Raw genomic sequence first — 18105 nt, forward strand, 5'->3', positions numbered from 1 at the left:
CTCCTCCTGGTCCCCCACATGCATCTCTGCTACCACTACTCCTCTCCACTGGAATGGTTCCTCCCCTCCACCTGTCATGATAGGCAGTCATCTACCACTTAATCTTTTCAACAACCTGTCATATAAGATTATTATTCCTATTTTACAGATAAGGAAAATGAGGCTCAGAAAGATTCATCAACCTGCTAAATCTCACAAGATGTGGAGTCAGGTTTTGAACCCAGGTCTGTTGCATGCCAGGACATGAGCACTTAACCAATGCCCCTCCTTCCATCTCTCTTGACCCTGGTCTAACTCTTCTTGTAAGCTCAGGCTAGTCAGCCTGGCCCATGTTGTTCCCATCCATCCTATTGATCAGAATCACAGAGCTGAGCTATAAATTTTTATCTGATTGCTCTGTATGCATGTGTTTCATCTCCCAATTAAATTTTCAACTCCTCAAGAGAAGAGATTGCCTCCTATCAGACAGACAGACAGACAGACAGACACACACACACACACACACACACACACAGAGCTCTTAGCTGACAGATGTCCATTCTAGTAAAGATCTAGGTATGCTCCCTGAGGAGAGAGAATATTATCTGCTCCTCCTTATTCTCTCCTCTCTCCCCCTGAAAAAAGGAAATAGTAATCTGATTGGATTGGTTTCCAAGACTCTGACTAGGTCTTGTTCACTAGCAGTGGGGTCAGTGTGAATTTCTGGGATGACTTCTTTAATTGTCCCATTTCTCTCCCTGGCTTAGGTGGTGAAGTAAGGCAGAGTCCACTCCCATGTGGAAGGAGACTCAGCCATCTTGCTCTCTCTTTTCTTCAAGCACATGGGCTTGGGTATTCTTGTTCACTTGTCTACTGTCCCATGTGTCTGGCTGAAGGGTAGGTGGATTCTGGAATTTAGGTTTGAGTTAAAGATTTTGAAGAGTCCATTAGGTCTTTAGTCTAGCTTGGGTGCTCAAGCCCAGCCCAGCCTACTAGAAGGCTCTTCATTGAATTCAAGCCAGCCAATAATAAACATAATAAACAGTAAAGTAGTACGTTATCACCCACTTGCTGTTGTTTCCTGTGTATGTTCTTAAGGACTTAGAGAGAGAGAATTCAGGCTTCTTCGTTCCCTAGCCAAATATCACTTAACGGTGCCCCAAGCTTCACGATCTCCCCAACAACTCTCTTCCCAAGTTCCTGGTTGTTCAGTTCCCTCTCTTAATTCACAGGAATTTTAAAGAAAGACTTATTAGAAGTGACCTCTGTGGAAACGTGTGGTGTGCATGTTTGTATATGTGTTTTCTTTGTAAGTGACAGTCAGCAAAGTAATATTAAGCATACGCTTTTGTGTCAGCCTTCCAAGAAGAAGATGCCAAGAAGGATGTGCAGGGACTTTATGAGGAAAATGCCCACGTAAGAGGCAATAAGGAAGAAGCCAGGATAGGCTGGGAGAGCATCAGACTGTGATGCAAGTCAGACCCCAGGTAAGAGAGAGGGGGAGAGAAAGTTGGGTAGAAGTGTCTGAGACTCTGAAGTCAAAGGAAACCTCAAAAAACCCATCAGGGAGTTCTTGAACAGAGGTAACTATCAGAAGCAGTGACCTGCTCATGGGAAGTGTGGCCTCAGTGCAAAACCAAGACAATTTTCAAAGAGTAGCATCTGAGGCCCTCAGTCAGTTATGCTCCGTAAAGTAAGCAAATGGTAAAACACATTCTCATACTATCATAGCTTACTTCTCTCATCAGTAACCGCTGCCTGCCTTAACCTTTCATTGCAAAACCATTCTCATTTCTTCCTTAAGTGTCTATTTTCAAGCAGCAGGAGGAAACACATCTTTGAGCAAGAAGTACTTTGAAAGAAAAACAGAACCACAGTTTATCCAGGAAGGCTTCAAGCTGAGCACATTCGGACTTCCACAGTCTATTTTCTTAAATCTTAGGAAAACTCTAGAGCATTACACCTCCTTCTAATATTTCACATATTCTGAAAACAAACTGGGTTCTCATATCCCTCATGCCTATGCCTGACACCTAACAACTTCTACTGTTGTTGGAAAGGAGTGACCCAGGCCGGTATTCAAGGGCTGTATCATATCCAAGGCCTTCATTCTTCATAGAGGAAGCTTCTGTTAGCCTGTCACTTTGTGGTAGGACTCACAAACAGGATGCTGGGGTCCCTAGAGCATTCTCATAGTGAAAAGACCCATGACCCCTCCAGCACAGTGCCTTGCCAGAGTAGCTGAAAGTTTGCTAATTTGGATAACTGTGTAGATTCCTTTTAGTTAGAACTGTGAGAAAGCTGGTCCTCACCAAAAGTTGTGAGCTTCTTGCTTCCTTGGCATAAAACTTTGCATGAAGCTAATCTGGTCCTAGGGCTAAATTCTGGCCAAAAGAAAGTGAGTGGCAGTGACATGTGCAATTTTCAATCTAGCCCTTACTTCCCATGTGTGTTCCTCTCTCTCCCTCTCCATTGGCTGGTGGGATGGAAAGAACTCCTAGAACCCAGAGGAGGGTGGCTCTGGGTCCCTAAATGATCAACCCTCTCTAACCTGCACCAGGCTGCAACACGAGAAATGAACTGTACTGTGTAAAGTCACTGGAAATTCAGAGTTCTGTCACAGCAGCCATATTTATTTACCATTAATAATACTGCATTTTCCCTTAAGAGCCTTGACCTGTTTCAGTCGGACTTTTCTATGTATCAACTGCATACGAAACAAGCTAAATTCTATACTTAATAAAAAGCAATCATACATATTCAAAAATATGTTTATGTGTAAAAAAGATTCTAAAAGGGATTTCTTTAAAAAAAAAAGAAAACACTTTATTGCAGTATAACTGATACATAAAAAAATTTCTGGACCTATTTAATATATACAATTTGATAAGTGTGGAGAGATGCATTCACTCATGAAACCATTACCACAATCAAGGTAATAAACATATCCATCACCTCTATAAGTTTCCTTCTGCCCCTTTGTTTTTGTATTGTGATATGAACACTTTACATGAGATCCATTTTTTTTCAACAATTTTATTGGAGTATAATTGCGTTACATCGCTGTATTTCTGCTTTATAACAAAGTGAATCAGTTATACATATATATATATATATATATATATATATATATATATCTCCCATATCTCTTCCCTCTTGCGTCTCCCTCCCTCCCACCCTCCCTATCCCACCCTTCCAGCTGGTCCCAAACCACCAAGCTAATCTCCCTGTGCTATGTGGCTGCTTCCCACTAGCTATCTATTTTATATTTGGTAGTGTATATATGTCCATATATACACTACCACTCTCTCACTTTGCCCAAGCTTACCATACCCCTTCCCCATGTCCTCAAGTCCATTCTCTTAGTAGGTCTGTGTACTTATTCCCGTCTTGCCCCTAGGTTCTTCATGACTTTTTTTTTTTTAGAATCCATATATATGTGTTAGCGTATGGTATTTGTTTTTCTCTTTCTGACTTACTTTACTCTGTATGACAGACTCTAGGTTCATCCACCTCAATACAAATGACTCAGTTTTGTTTCTTTTTATGGCTGAGTAATATTCCATTGTATATATGTGCCACATCTTCTTTATCCATTCATCTGTCGATGGACACTTAGGTTGCTTCCATATCCTGGCTATTGTAAATAGAGCTGCAATGAACATTGTGGTGCATGACTCTTTTTGAATTATGGTTTTCTCAAGGTAAATGCCCAGTAGTGGGATTGCTGGGTCGAATGGTAGTTCTATTTTTAGTTTTTTAAGGAACCTCCATATTGTTCTCCATAGTGGCTGTATCAATTTACATTCCCACCAATAGTGTATTAGGGTTCCCTTTTCTCCACACCCTCTCCAGCATTTACAGTTTGTAGATTTTTTTTTTTTTTTTTTTGCGGTATGCGGGCCTCTCACTGTTGTGGCCTCTCCCGTTGCGGAGCACAGGCTCCGGATGCGCAGGCTCAGCGGCCATGGCTCACGGGCCCAGCCGCTCCGCGGCATATGGGATCCTCCCGGACCGGGGCACGAACCCGTATCCCCTGCATCAGCAGGCGGACTCTCAACCACTGCGCCACCAGGGAGGCCCTGTAGATTTTTTGATGATGGTCATTCTGACCAGTGTGAGATGATTATCTCATTGTAATTTTGATTTGCATTTCTCTAATGATTAATAATGTTGAGCATTCTTTCATGTATTTGTTGGCAATCTGTATATCTTCTTTGGAGAAATGTCTATTTAGGTCTTCTGACCATTTTTGGATTGGTTTGTTTGTTTTTTTGATATTGATCTGCATGAGCTTCTTGTAAATTTTGGAGATTAATCCTTTGTCAGTTGCTTCATTTGCAAATATTTTCTCCCATTCTGAGGGTTGTCTTTTCATCCTGTTTATGGTTTTCTTTGCTGTGCAGAAGCTTTTAAGTTTCATTAGGTCCCATTTGTTTATTTTTGTTTTCGTTTCCATTTCTCTAGGAAGAGGGTCAAAAAGGATCTTGCTGTGATTTATGTCATACAGTGTTCTGCCTATGTTTCCCTCTAAGAGTTTGACAGTGTCTGGCCTTACATTTAGGTCTTTAATCCATTCTGAGTTTATTTTTGTGTATGGTGTTAGGGAGTGTTCTAATTTCATTTTTACATGTAGCTGTCCAGTTTTCCCAGCACCACTTATTGAAGAGGCTGTTTTTTATCCATTGTATATTCTTGCCTCCTTTATCAAAGATAAGGTGACCATATGTGCATGGGTTTATCTCTGGGCTTTCTATCCTGTTCCATTGATCTATATTTCTGTTTCAGTGCCATTACAATACTGTCTTGATTACTGCAGCTTTGTAGTATAGTCTGAAGTCCAGGAGCCTGATTCCTCCAGCTCCGTTTTTCTTTCTCAAGATTGCTTTGGCTATTCGGGGTCTTTTGTGCTTCCATACAAATTGTGTAATTTTTTGTTCTAGTTCTGTTGAAAATGTCAGTGGTAATTTGACAGGGATTGCATTAAATCTGTAGATTGCTTTGGGTAGTAGAGTCATTTTCACAAGGTTGGTTCTTCCAATCCAAGAACATAGTATATCTCTCCATATATTTGTATCATCTTTACTTTTTTTCATCAGTGTCTTATAATTTTCTGCATATAGGTCTTTTGTCTCCTTAGGTAGGCTTATTCCTAGGTATTTGATTCTTTCTGTTGCAATGGTAAATGGGAGTGTTTTCTTAATTTCACTTTCAGATTTTTCATCGTTAGTGTATAGGAATGCCAGAGATTTCTGTGCATTAATTTTGTATCCTACTACTTTACCAAATTCATTGATTAGCTCTAGTAGTTTTCTGGTAGCATCTTTGGGATTCTCTATGTATAGTATCATCTTATCTGCAAACAGTGACATCTTTACTTCCTCTTTTCCGATTTGGATTCCTTTTATTTCTTTTTCTTCTCTGATTGCTGTGGCTAAAATATGGCTTCTCTGATTGTTGTGGCTAAAACAGATGCAGGGTACATCAAGTTGATTGTGGAGATTTAATCCACTGCTCCTGAGGCTGCTGGGAGAGATATCCCTTTCTCTTCTTTGTTCGCCCAGCTCATGGGGTTCAGCTTTGGATTTGGACCCGCCTCTGTGTGTAGGTCGCCTGAGGGTGTCTGTTCTTCGCTCAGACAGGACGGGGTTAAAGGAGCCGCTGATTCAGGGGCTCTGGCCCACTCAGGCCAGGGGGAGAGAGGGGGTACGGATGCAGGGCGAGCCTACGGCGGCAGAGGCCGGCGTGACGTTGCAACAGCCTGGGCGCACCGTGTGTTCTCCCGGGGAAGTTGTCCTTGGATCACAGGACCCTGGCAGTGGCGGGCTGCACAGGCTCCCGTGAGGGGAGGTGTGGAGAGTGACCTGTGCTTGCACACAGGCTTCTTGGTGGCTGTGGCAGCAGACTTAGTGCCTCATGCCCGTCTCTGGGGTCCGCGCTGATAGTGGCGGCTCATGCCCGACTCTGGAGCTCCTTTAAGCAGTGCTCTTAATCCCCTCTCCTCGCGCACCAGGAAACAAAGAGGCAAGAAAAAGTCTCTTGTCTCTCCGGCAGCTCCAGACATTTTCCCAGACTCCCTCCCGGCTAGCCGTGGTGCACTAACCCCCTTCAGGCTGTGTTCTCGCCGCCAACCCCAGTCCTCTCCCTGCTCTCCGACCTCCGAAGCCTGAGCCTCAGCTCCAAGCCCCGCCCTCCCCGGCAGGTGAGCAGACAAACCTCTCGGGCTGATGAGTGCTGGTCGGCACGGATCCTCTGTGCGGGAATCTCTCCGCCTTGCCCTCCGCACCTCTGTTGCTATGCTCTCCTCCGTGGCTCCGAAGCTTCCCCCCTCCACCACCCGCAGTCTCCACCCACAAAGGGGCTTCCTAGTGTGTGGAAACCTTTCCTCCTTCACAGCTCCCTCCCACTGGTGCAGGTCCCGTCCCTATTCTTTTGTCTCTGTTTATTCTTTTAGCTTTTGCCCTACCCAGGTACGTGGGGAGTTTCTTGCCTTTTGGGAGGTCTGAGGTCTTCTGCCAGCGTTCAGTAGGTGTTCTGTAGGAGCTGTTCCACGTGTAGATGTATTTCTGATGTATTAGTGGGGAGGAAGGTGATCTCCACGTCTTACTCTTCCGCCATCTTGAATCCTCCGAGATCTATCCTTTTAACAGGTTTTTAATTGCCCATACAGTGTTGTTAACTATTGGCACCATGTTATAAAGCAGATCTCTAGAACTTATTCATCTAGCATAACCGAAAATTTATACCCATTGAACAACAACACTCCATTTCCCCCACATCTCAGCCCCTGGAAGATGTCACTTTATTCTCTGTTTGTATGAGTTTGACCATTATAAATAACTCATGTAGACGGAATCAAGCAGTATTTGTCCTGTGGCTGGCTTATTTCACTTAGCATAAAGTCCTCCAGGTTCATCCGTGTTGTCACATATGGTAGGTCTTCCCTCTTTTTTCAGGCTGAATAATATTTAATTGTATGTATAGACCACATTTTCTTTATTCATTCATCTTGGCTATTTTTAAATAATGTGATAAATGGGGTTTCTTTAAATATTCTATTCCCTAGAAATGCTGACTTCATTCACAGGTATTTGGCACCATACCTATTTTCTGGAGTGAATTATCTCCGTAACTGAAAAAAATGATAAATTTCTCTAATTTACCCAATTCTTCATCTTCTTTCTGACCAAAGCCTTCTAAACAAATGAAGTTTATGGCTTGCCCAAAACATACATATTTTCATTATTTTGTGGAGGCAGACTGATTGGGAAAGACTTCTGAGCTGTGAGTGAGGAGAATTGATTTGCAATAGATGTTCAGGACCTTTCTATCTGAAAGCCCAAGAACTTCAGAACAAAACAGAAATTGTTTTAGCGTGTACCCACCTTTCCATAAAGCTCGCCAGAACATGGTGGTCAACAGATTTAACTTCCAGTGCAATCATTCAAACACCAGTCACTACTAGTACTTATGTTTCCAATATGGGCTCACCTTTACACTGTAAAAATCTCATTTTTAACCAGGGCTCTCTAATGGGCTCTACACAAGAGAAAAACAAAGAGTAAAATCCTAACTCTAATGTCTATATTTCACTTGCTAAATGAATGACAGCTTCCAGAAGTAAAATTTCTACACATTTCTGAAAAGAAAGAACCCTAGGCATGGATCATCTACAGCAGAACCTCCCAAATGCTGGATTGTCGCACTCACCACAAATGGATTATAAGGTCCCAACATATCAATCCCTCAGCTCTCTGTGGAGCTGATATTGCCAAAGACCCTGGGGCCCTTTCCCTCTGATTCTGAGCAGTATTATCCATTTACACCAGTATGTTTCAAGTTTGCCATTTTTCTATTATAGCCATTAGATCAAAAAAAAATGAGGAAGCATGGATCTATATTAGCAACCTGTATCATCCATACTGAATCAATCATGATACTTTGGACTGAAGTGGCAGAGACGCCAACTTAAAATGCCTGGTAGGAAATGCATTGGCTTGTGTAACTAAAAGTCCACTTAGAATTGGTTTAATATTTAATGCAGATTTTGCTGAACTTCTCTCAACTTTATCCTCACCATGGGGGCTGAATTTGTTCTCTGGCTGCCTGCCTTTATGGTACCAAAGTAACTATAGCAGTTTCAGTTTTCTTATCTGCAGCCTCATCATCCAGAAAAAGAGACAGAGGGGAGGCCATCTCTTCTGTTGGCTGGCTCTTCAGAGTGAGGAAATTCTTTCTCAAAGTCCCTGGGAGACCTATTCTCAATGGACTGAATTGAACCAGGTGCCTCTCTCTGAACCATTCTGGCTAAGGGGGTGTGACTACCCCATTTATATTCTAATGATGCAGAATACCTACAATTTTTTTTTTTTTTTTTTTTGGCGGTATGCGGGCCTCTCACTGTTGTGGCCTCTCCCGTTGTGGAGCACAGGCTCCGGACGTGCAGGCTCAGCGGCCATGGCTCTCAGGCCCAGCCGCTCTGTGGCATGTGGGATCTTCCCAGACCAGGGCACAAACCCGTGTCCCCTGCATTGGCAGGTGGACTCTCAACCACTGCGCCACCAGGGAAGCCCCCTATAATTATTCAGTCTGCATAAGTGAGATACTGTGGCATTACTTGCTCTAGACTAGCCTGGACAATGATATCCACAAAGTCATGAGTGTGATGTGATAATCTGATTATTCTATAAAACATATTTAGTAAAAGTTTACATATTAAAATTTTTAAAGTTTGGTTTACCACCTAATCATATCATGGGACACCAGAGATACCCATATCACATGTTGTCAATACTGAGCTTGATAGAAGAGGGAAAGAAAGTGAATGGTGTCAGAAGGTGAGCCACAGAAGAACAGAAGGTGTAGCTTGTTAAAGGGAAAAATGAGTACCCTAATTTGACTGTATGTAAGAATTCACTGAGAAACGGTGGGAAATGAGAATTAAAAAACTGATGGACTGTAAAGGACCTTAAATTCCAGGGTGAAGAATTTTTGTATTACTGCATAGGTAGATGGGAGGCTTTTTGAACTTATCATCATAAAAGAATTGCTTAAATGATATTAAATTGATTGGAGTGGGAGATCTTTGCAGTAACAAAGGAATAAAGGTAGCAAGATTCAAAGTAAGAAGGGAAACACCAGATGGACACATTTCAGAGAGAACTGACTCGAGTGGAGAAATATGATATGCAGCATGAAAAGAATGAGTAGTCTAGAGTGATTCCAAGATTTATTAAATAGATTCTCTAACGCAAGACCCACTTAGCCAATTTAAAGTCACTGAACTTGCACGCGCACACGTGTATGTGTGTGTGTGTGTACTCTGATTCAGATTTTTGGCTAGCCCAGACTCAAAGTTCCCTATCCAGCAGACTCTTGAGCCTTTCCCAATACACCACTTCTCTAAAACGAAGAAGTCAGAAGTGGGAAGGCTTGGCCTTAAAAGGACAAGGAATGTGGTGTCACATCCCTCCTCCTTTTAGAAGTTCCAGCCCAAGGCCCTGCCCCATGAAACCGTGATGGGCCAATTCATGTAGAGAACTACCAGAGCCCTGCAGAAATCTTTCTGATGCCTTCTAGGCATCTTCTTAGAAAAATGGACAAAAGGAACAGGTGCCGAAGAGAAGCTGTTGTGGTGCAGCATTGCATCTGCAACCTTGGTGCAGAATTTCATTGGCAGCCTTCCTGCTCACTCATTGTAGGATATTTTACAATAATTTCCACCCTGTATCCTGGATTCTATGACTCATGTTTCTCAGTATTGCCGGCTGCCAGCCACCATAGTCCTCTGGGAGCAGAGCCTGGCAGCTGCAACCCAGCATGATGGTGAACAGAGGTCCAACTGGATGTGGCTGCTATGTTGCTACCACAGCTGTGGTCTCAGAAGTCAGGAGCACGCCAGGGGCTATGCCTGGAGTGAGGGCAACAGAGCACTTGAGCACCCCAGCCAGGTGGTGGAGAGCTCAGGGTTCCAACCACTTTGTGTGAGATGCCAAGAAATGTAAAACTGTCAAAGTGACCTGGGAGGTCCTCTCTTGACGATGCCACTCAGACAAAACTGAGTCTTGGCTTATAAACAACTTGGTTCTCCTTTTATGAGACTATTCCACTCTTTCCTGATGTGGGACATTACTGGAAAATATACAAGTATAGATGGTCAAGTCTAACTTTCCGCTTCCTAATCTTTCTCACTGCTATGATTAGAAAGGAAATTCTGAGTCACATAACAGTAGTAGTAGTAGTAATAATAATAATAATGTAATAGCTACTATTATATTCAGTGCTTCTCTGGGCCAGGCAAGATACTAGGCACCTTAAATATGTTATCTCAGCACAACAATCTTACGAATTACATGCTATTTTCATCCCTGTTTTACAGATAAGAAAACAATTACAAATGTTAAATGCCTTGCCTAATGTAACACATAAAATAGGTGGCAGAACCAACATTGGAACTCAGGTTTTTCAGAGCCCAGAGCAAAAGCACTTATTGAGCACACCACTCATACCATTTGTAGGAACTTAGTCCATAAAACGTGCCCTGTTTTTGCAATAGTCAAATGTATGGATTTCATGTAGTTACATATATTTTAACACATCTTTCCTCTCTTAAAAGTTAAGAGAAAATTGTCATATACTGTTGCTAAGAGTGTAAATTGGGAAAAGCACTTTGGAAAACCATTGGCATTATTTACTAAGTTGAAGATTTGCGTATTCTATGATCCATCAATTCTACTCCTGACTATATGCCCAAGAAAGATGTGTGCACATGTGCATCAGAAGAAATGAAAAGAATGGTCATGACAGCATTATTTGTGATAACCCTAAACTGCAAATAACCCAGAAGTCTATCAACAGGAGAATGGAGACATAATTGGGGTATATTCACACAATGGAATGCCATGCAGCAATAAAAAGTAATGAACCCAGTTACACACAACACGGATGAATGTTATGCTTAGGAAGCTAGACATAAAGAACACATGTTGTGTGATTCAATTCATTTAAACTTCAAACAGACAGACTAGTACAGTGTTTAGAGATTCATACTTAGGGGATAAAATTATGAAGTAGAGCAAGGAAATGATTACCATAAAAGTCAGAAAAGTGGGGGGGAGGAGGGACGTGGTCATAATGGGTAGAGGCTGGGAGAGGCTTTTGGGGTGCTGGCAATGTTCTGGGGGCGTTGGCTTGAGAAGGTAGTTAAATGTGACTTGCTTTATAATAATTTGTTAAACCAAACATGTATATTTTATGTATTTTCTGTATATGTACAATATTCTACAATACAAATGGTTTTAAAACAAGTTTAGAAGGAAAATGCAAAAAAAGTACAACTTTTGCTTTCAAATTCAGCCTGAAATATCTTGATAAGCAGCCCATTTTAAGATAGATTTTAACTGACAAAATCTGCCACCTCTGGAGTCACTTCCAGCCTCTTTGCTGATCTGAAGCTCCCCCATTCCCACCCTTTTTAATCATTAATATTTTTCTTGTTAAAGAAATATTTTCTTGCTCCCATTATAGTTGACTGCACTCAAATGTTACTTCCCTAAGAAGGAACAGATTGATTTGTCTGGTCTGCTACTGCAGGAGTAATCGTGAGCCTTCTGTATCATCCTTGACTCAAGGATGCTTCTACAAAAGGATAATGGTAACAGCAAGGTTTACTGTTTTAGTTAACAAATCTGAATAAAGGCTTATCAGAACTAGAAACGCAGTATCCATGATACTAGGAAAGATGCTTGAACAGAGCTGGGATGGAGATGGGATGAGAGGAGGGACTGAGTCTAGTCCCAACAAATGACCAGCTGAGGTACCTCAGGCCAGAGCATGCCATGGGTTGAAGCCCAGCTTCTATGGGTTTCAGAGGTCTAAGTAGATAGCATATCAGGATATTCAGTTGGATTACCCTAAACTCTCAATTCTAAAGGACATGGCTTTTAAGCTAGGAGAATTCAAGACATATTAAGGATTTTTTTCTTTTGAGTTCCAAGTTCGACAACAGAGAAAAGTTAAGCAGTAGTAAGAAACTACGTCTCATATTCTGAGAAGTATCTTGATGGATGTGCACTCTCCCTTCTTCTGTTAGTAATCACCTCCACGTTCAAGGGCCTAATCGAACTAAACTTAGTATCACCATTCTCCTTGCTGAGGAACAGGAATGAATGAAACTTTTGCCAAGCTATATATGGCCCTGCATACTTCATTCTGAATAACAGAAGTACAGGGAGTAAACACTGACTGAACCCTTACTGTCTTCTAGGCACTTCTTCTGAACTACTCAGATACAGAATTTCATTTAATCTTCACAATACTATGAAGTTGGTTCTATTTTTATTTTCTCATTTTACCAAGGACAAACTAAGTAAGGCACTAAGAAGTTAAGTAGTTTGTCTTATTGTAACCCACACTACAATCCTCTGGGGAAGAATGTAGTGTGCAAATTGAACAGTCTGAGTTTTTCTTTCTTCCCTTTGCTTTTCTAGATCTTACCAATCTTTCAAGACCCACCTAAAATTCTACTTCCTTCAGGAACCATGCATTCATAAACTTATCCTTCTCTGAAGTACATAATATCTTCTCGAACTACACATCTTGACAATATTTGTGATCCTGTCTTTGCTTTATCTCCCCAAACAGCCTACAAGCTCATCGAAGACAAGAGCTGTGGCACACATGTCTGTACACCCCCTGACCGCACCTTGCCTCACTTCCCAAATGGTGATGCTTGCAGACACAAGGCATGGAATTTAATTGTTGAGCTGAATTGAGTTGTGTAATTAAAGTATATTTTTGTTATTTTCTTAAGAACCAACAGCAGAGCTATACCCATACATAAAAATTTCACAAACGAGGAATCAGAGAGGTTTTTACTCCATGTACTTTTGTATTATTTAGATCTTTACAGCAAAAGTTTTATTTATAACCCTGAGCTTAAAGTTTCTGGCAGGAAGAGAAGTGCAGTGAGTTGGATGAGCATGAACTGGAAGTAGAAATGTTGCTTCCCAGTTTTGGTTCTACCTTGAACAAGGTTTAAAGCTTCCCTGAGCTACAGAGAGGGGACTAAGCAGGGAGACTGTAAAGTGCTGCCCCTACCCCTTGACTTTAAGCCTGAGAATATATTTAATTCTCAAAATTTCATTATTCATACATATTTTAGGTGGCATAATCCCATAACTTGGTACATTTTAGACCTTTCATATTTGTTGTCAATGTTATTCACTGTGTGTGTTTGGGTGTATGTGCATGTATGTTTCCTTCGACATTCTTAGGAGGAAATAAGATTTGTCAGGACCTCAGGGTAAATTTGTTACTGGAATTTAGGCACCAAAATTTTGCTCTGAGTTTTCTGAGAGTCAAACCCAAAATGTAAGTATTTTAAGCCATAATTTTTAGAATTGTTATTTCTATTCAAAGGATATTAACACACAGCATTTGCTTCTTACAGAGGAACTGGTTCTGTAGAATGTGTTATTCCAGTCTGCAAACTTTCTTGGCCAAATGTTTGAACTTGTTTAAAATGAGAATCTTGATCATCCACCAGTTACCTTCCAACATATGTTGAATTTCTAACATGCAGAAGTATAAGGGAAACCAGAGATATTTTAGGGGTTTTGAAACTGTTAAAGACTGATGTCCACATAGTACTTCTGCTTTTATTTTATTCATGGACGGTCATCCAAGAAATGATTAAAAAAAACATATGAATGTGTGTCCACAATATAAGTATTTCAGATCAATATGCGTTTTCTATTAGCTTTTAAAATCTGTTTGCATAAAAGTTTATTTTCCAACCCAGCTCTTCTGAGGGCTTTTGCGGGCAGAGTGACTAGAGACATGATCTTTGCAATATTTCATTTTGTTATCTCTTATTGTTACATGGTGGCCCAGAGTATGGCATGAATAAAGCTCTCTTGTCATCAAAATGCATTCATTCATTTAACAAGTTCCTGAAAATAGTGGAACAGTTGCTAAGCAATGAAGAAATTATACATTCTCAGGGATCTGTGCAGATTCTAAAAGCAAAAGTAGTTCTGGGAATAGGTTAGTGTCTCTGGACCCCAACTGAATAAAACTGAGAAAGTGGCAGGCTCTACCTAATGGTCAGGAGGCAGTATCTTTTTATTTTTCCCTCTTTCTGACCCAGGTTTTCAAGGTAACAATATAGGTAGAAAATTACCTATCAAAAAGTATTCTGTGTTCACTTATGGATTAGATAGCTGGCAAGCCTGTATCAATTTATTTTAAAAGAACTATGGTATGAAAATATATTCTTTTAATTAGGAAGTAAATTCATCTTAGATATATTAATCATACTTTAATTGCAGAAATACATGCTTAATGCAGAAAACTTAACACATAGATACACATTTTTAAAAGCACAAAGTTAAAATTATTTTTTAAAAATAAATCATCCACAATCCAATCCTTCTCCAAATAGCCAACGTCGATATTTGGGGATATGTTTATCTGTCACTTTTATCGTCATATGCAAAGTTATTATTATTTAACATACTATACACACACTATACACACATGCACTCATTCTAAAGGCTATGGATATATCACTCTTTTTAAAACAGTGTTTAAACATTTAGGTTGTTTCTACTTGATCACTCCTTAAATAACTCAATTATACTGTACAAACATTTTAAAAAGTAAGTACTTTTTTCACTGCAAAAGTAATGCATGTAGAGAAGAACCTCTGGAGTGGCAATAAACACCTTGGGGATACTGAGCAAGCTCTGAGTCAGGTCAAATAAGGACAAATGCTGTGAAGGGGGATTTTCCAAACAGCAGCCAAAAAAGTGAAATAATGACAATCTCTGGAGATGGGGCTTTTGGGGGAGCTCCAAACCCATTTTACCCCCTCCAGTGGCTGCGAGGCTGCTGGGTTTTCAGCATCTGTGATTGTGAGGCTGCTGTATCAAGGTTACTGTAACATATCTGGAGAGAAGGATGGGAAAAAAGCTTGCTGTTCTTATTGAGATTCAGTCATCTTTCTTAAATTGACTGTTGTACTGTTCCAAGTCTTTGGTTAATTTCCAGAATTCTCCAGAGAAACAGAGCAATTGGATATATATATAGAGATATATATTAGAAGACTGATTATAGGAATTGATTCATGTAATTATGAAGGCCTGTCAGTTCTACAATCTGCTGTCTACAAGCAGGAGAACCAGGAAATCTGGTAATACAATGCAATCTGGGTCTGAGAAAGAGGAGAGTCAATGGTGTATGTCCGAGTCAAGTGGCCCAAGAACCAGAGCAGGAGCTGGGGGCCAATGAGTTAAGTCCTTGAGACCAAATGTCCAAGAACCAGAAGCATCCACGTCCAAGAGCAGAGGATGGATGTCCTAGCTCAGGCAAAGGGGGCAAATTTTCCCTTTCTCCACCATGTTCTATTTAGTCCCTTAATGGATTCGATGATGCCCACTCACATTGATGAAGGCGATCTTTACACGGTATACCTATTCAGATGCTAATCTCTTCCAGAAACACCCTCACAGACACACCCAGAAATAATGTTTTACCACCTGTCTGGACATCTCTTAGTCAAGTTGACACACAAAATTAACCATCACAGTTGTCTTAACATCCAGAAATCATTTAATGTAATATACCATATTAATAGGCAAAAGGACAAAACCCACATGATCATATCACTAGAGGCAGAAAACACATTTGACAAAATCCAACCCCCTTTTATGATAAAAATTCTCAAAAACCTAAGAATTTAGAGTTACTGTCTTAACCTGATAATGGACATCTACAAATTACGACAGCTAACATCATAGCTAATGATGAAAGACTGAATGTTTTTCTGCTAAGATCAGAAACAAGACAAGGATGTCTAAGTTTGCTCTCATCACTTCTATTCAACATTATACGAGCACTTCTATCCAACATTATACCAGCACTTCTATCCAGGGTAATAAGACAAGAAAAAGAAACAAAATTCCTCAAGGATAGAAAAGAAGATGTAAAACTATGTTTATTCAAGAAGACAAGGGGGCCTCCCTGGTGGCGCAAGTGGTTGAGAGTCCGCCTGCCGATGCAGGGGATACGGGTTCGTGCCCCGGTCTGGGAGGATCCCATATGCCGCGGAGCGGCTGGGCCCGTGAGCCATGGCCGCTGGGCCTGCGCATCCGGAGCCTGTGCTCCGCAACGGGGGAGGCCACAACAGTGAGAGGCCCGCATACCGCAAAAAGAAAAAAAAAAAAAAAAAAAAAAGAAGACAAGATGTTGTGGAGAGAAAAATCAAGCAATACACACACACACACACGCACACGCACACACACAGCTATTAGAGCTAATAAACAAGTTCAGCAAGGTTGCAAGATACAAGACCAACATACAAAAATCAAGTATCTTTATCTACACAAGCAATGAACAATGCGAAACAAAAGTAAAAATAAAATTTTCATTTAAAATACCGTCAAGAAAGGATAAAATATTTAGCAATAAATTTAACAAAAGAAGTGTAAATTGAAAACTACAAAGCACTGGTAAAATAAATTAAGAAGGCCTAAATAAACAGAGGGACATTCCATGACATGATCATGGATAGAAAAACTTAATACTGTTAAGATAGTAATAGTCCCCAAACTGATTTGCAGATTCATCGTAATCCCTATCAAAATCTCAGCTGGAATTTTTGCTGGAATTGACAAGTTTATCCTAAAATTCACAGGGAAACACATGTGACACCAAATAGTCAACAATTCTGAAAAAAACTGAAGTTGAAGAACTCACATTTCTCTACTTTAAAACTAGTTTACAATAATCAAGAGAGTGTGGTGTTGACATAAGGATTAACATATATATCAATGGAACTGAATTAAGAGTCCAGAAATAAACCCTTACATTTATGGTTAATTGATTTTGACAAGGTTGCCAAGATACTTCAATGGAGGAAATAAGTCTTTCAACAGCTGGTGCTGGAACAACAGGATACACGTAGGCAAAAGAATGATGTTAGATCATTTCCTCGCACCACATACAAAACTCAATTCAAAGCAGGATGATAGGCCTCAGTGTAAAACCAAAAAGCCTTGAAGAAAACTTATGAGTAAATCTTTGTAATCTTGGGTTATGAAAGCCTTTTAGATAAGACATCAAAAGCATAAGCAACAAAAGAAAAAAACAGATAAATTGGACTTCATCAAAATTAAAAACTTGGGACTTCCCTGGCAGCACAGTGGTTAAGAATCCACCTGCCAATGCAGGGGACATGGGTTCGAGCCCTGGTCCGGGAAGATCCCACATGCCGCGGAGCAACTAAGCCTGTGTGCCACAACTAGAAAAGCATTCAGTCTAGAGCCTGCACTCTAGAGCCTGCAAGCCACAACGACTGAGACCATGAGCCACAGCTACTGAGCCAGCGTGCTGCAACTACTGAAGCCCATGCGCCTAGAGCCCGTGCTCTACAACAAGAGAAGCCACCGCAATGAGATGCCTGCGCACTGCAACGAAGAGTAGCCTCCGCTCGATGCAACTAGAGAAAGCCTGTGTGCAGCAGTAGAGACCCAATGCAGCCAAAAATAAATGTATTTTTTAAAAATTAAAAACTTTTATTCTTCAAAGGACATCACCAGAAAATGAAAATACTACTCACAGAACGGTGAAAAGTATTTTCAAATCATACATCTGATAAGAGACTTGTATTCAGGATATATAAAGAAGTCTTACAGCTCAACAACAGAAAGACAAATGATCCAATTTAACAGTGGGAATATAATCTAAATAGACATTTAACCAAAGAAAATTTTACTCACTGATCATTTTACAAAAGATCAGCGAGTAAAAGATGCTCAACATCATTAGCTATCATGGAACTGCAAATCAAAACCACAGTGAAGTACCACTTCACACCCACTAATATGGCTACATCAAAAAGCCAGATAATAATTAATGTGGGGAAGGATTTGGAGAAATTAGAATTCTCATACACTTCTGGTGAGAATGTCAAATGGTACAGCCATTTTGGAAAACAGTCTGGACGTTCCTCGACAATTGAACATAGAGTTACCATATTACCCACCAATATCATTCCTTAATTACATACCCAAGATAAATGCAAACGTTTGGCCACACAGGTATTTGTACATAAATGGTCACAGC

The 18105-nt window shown here is 40.6% G+C and overlaps 1 protein-coding gene across 5 annotated transcripts in view; it reads right to left on the minus strand.

The window, feature by feature from the left end:
• Positions 1 to 18105, minus strand: part of LOC309805790 (uncharacterized protein) — a 460110-nt gene that overhangs the window by 133145 nt on the left and 308860 nt on the right. The window lies entirely within an intron of this gene.

This window comes from Mesoplodon mirus (assembly GCF_964341445.2).
Source record: "Mesoplodon mirus genome assembly, chromosome: 5".
NCBI lineage: Eukaryota > Metazoa > Chordata > Mammalia > Artiodactyla > Ziphiidae > Mesoplodon > Mesoplodon mirus.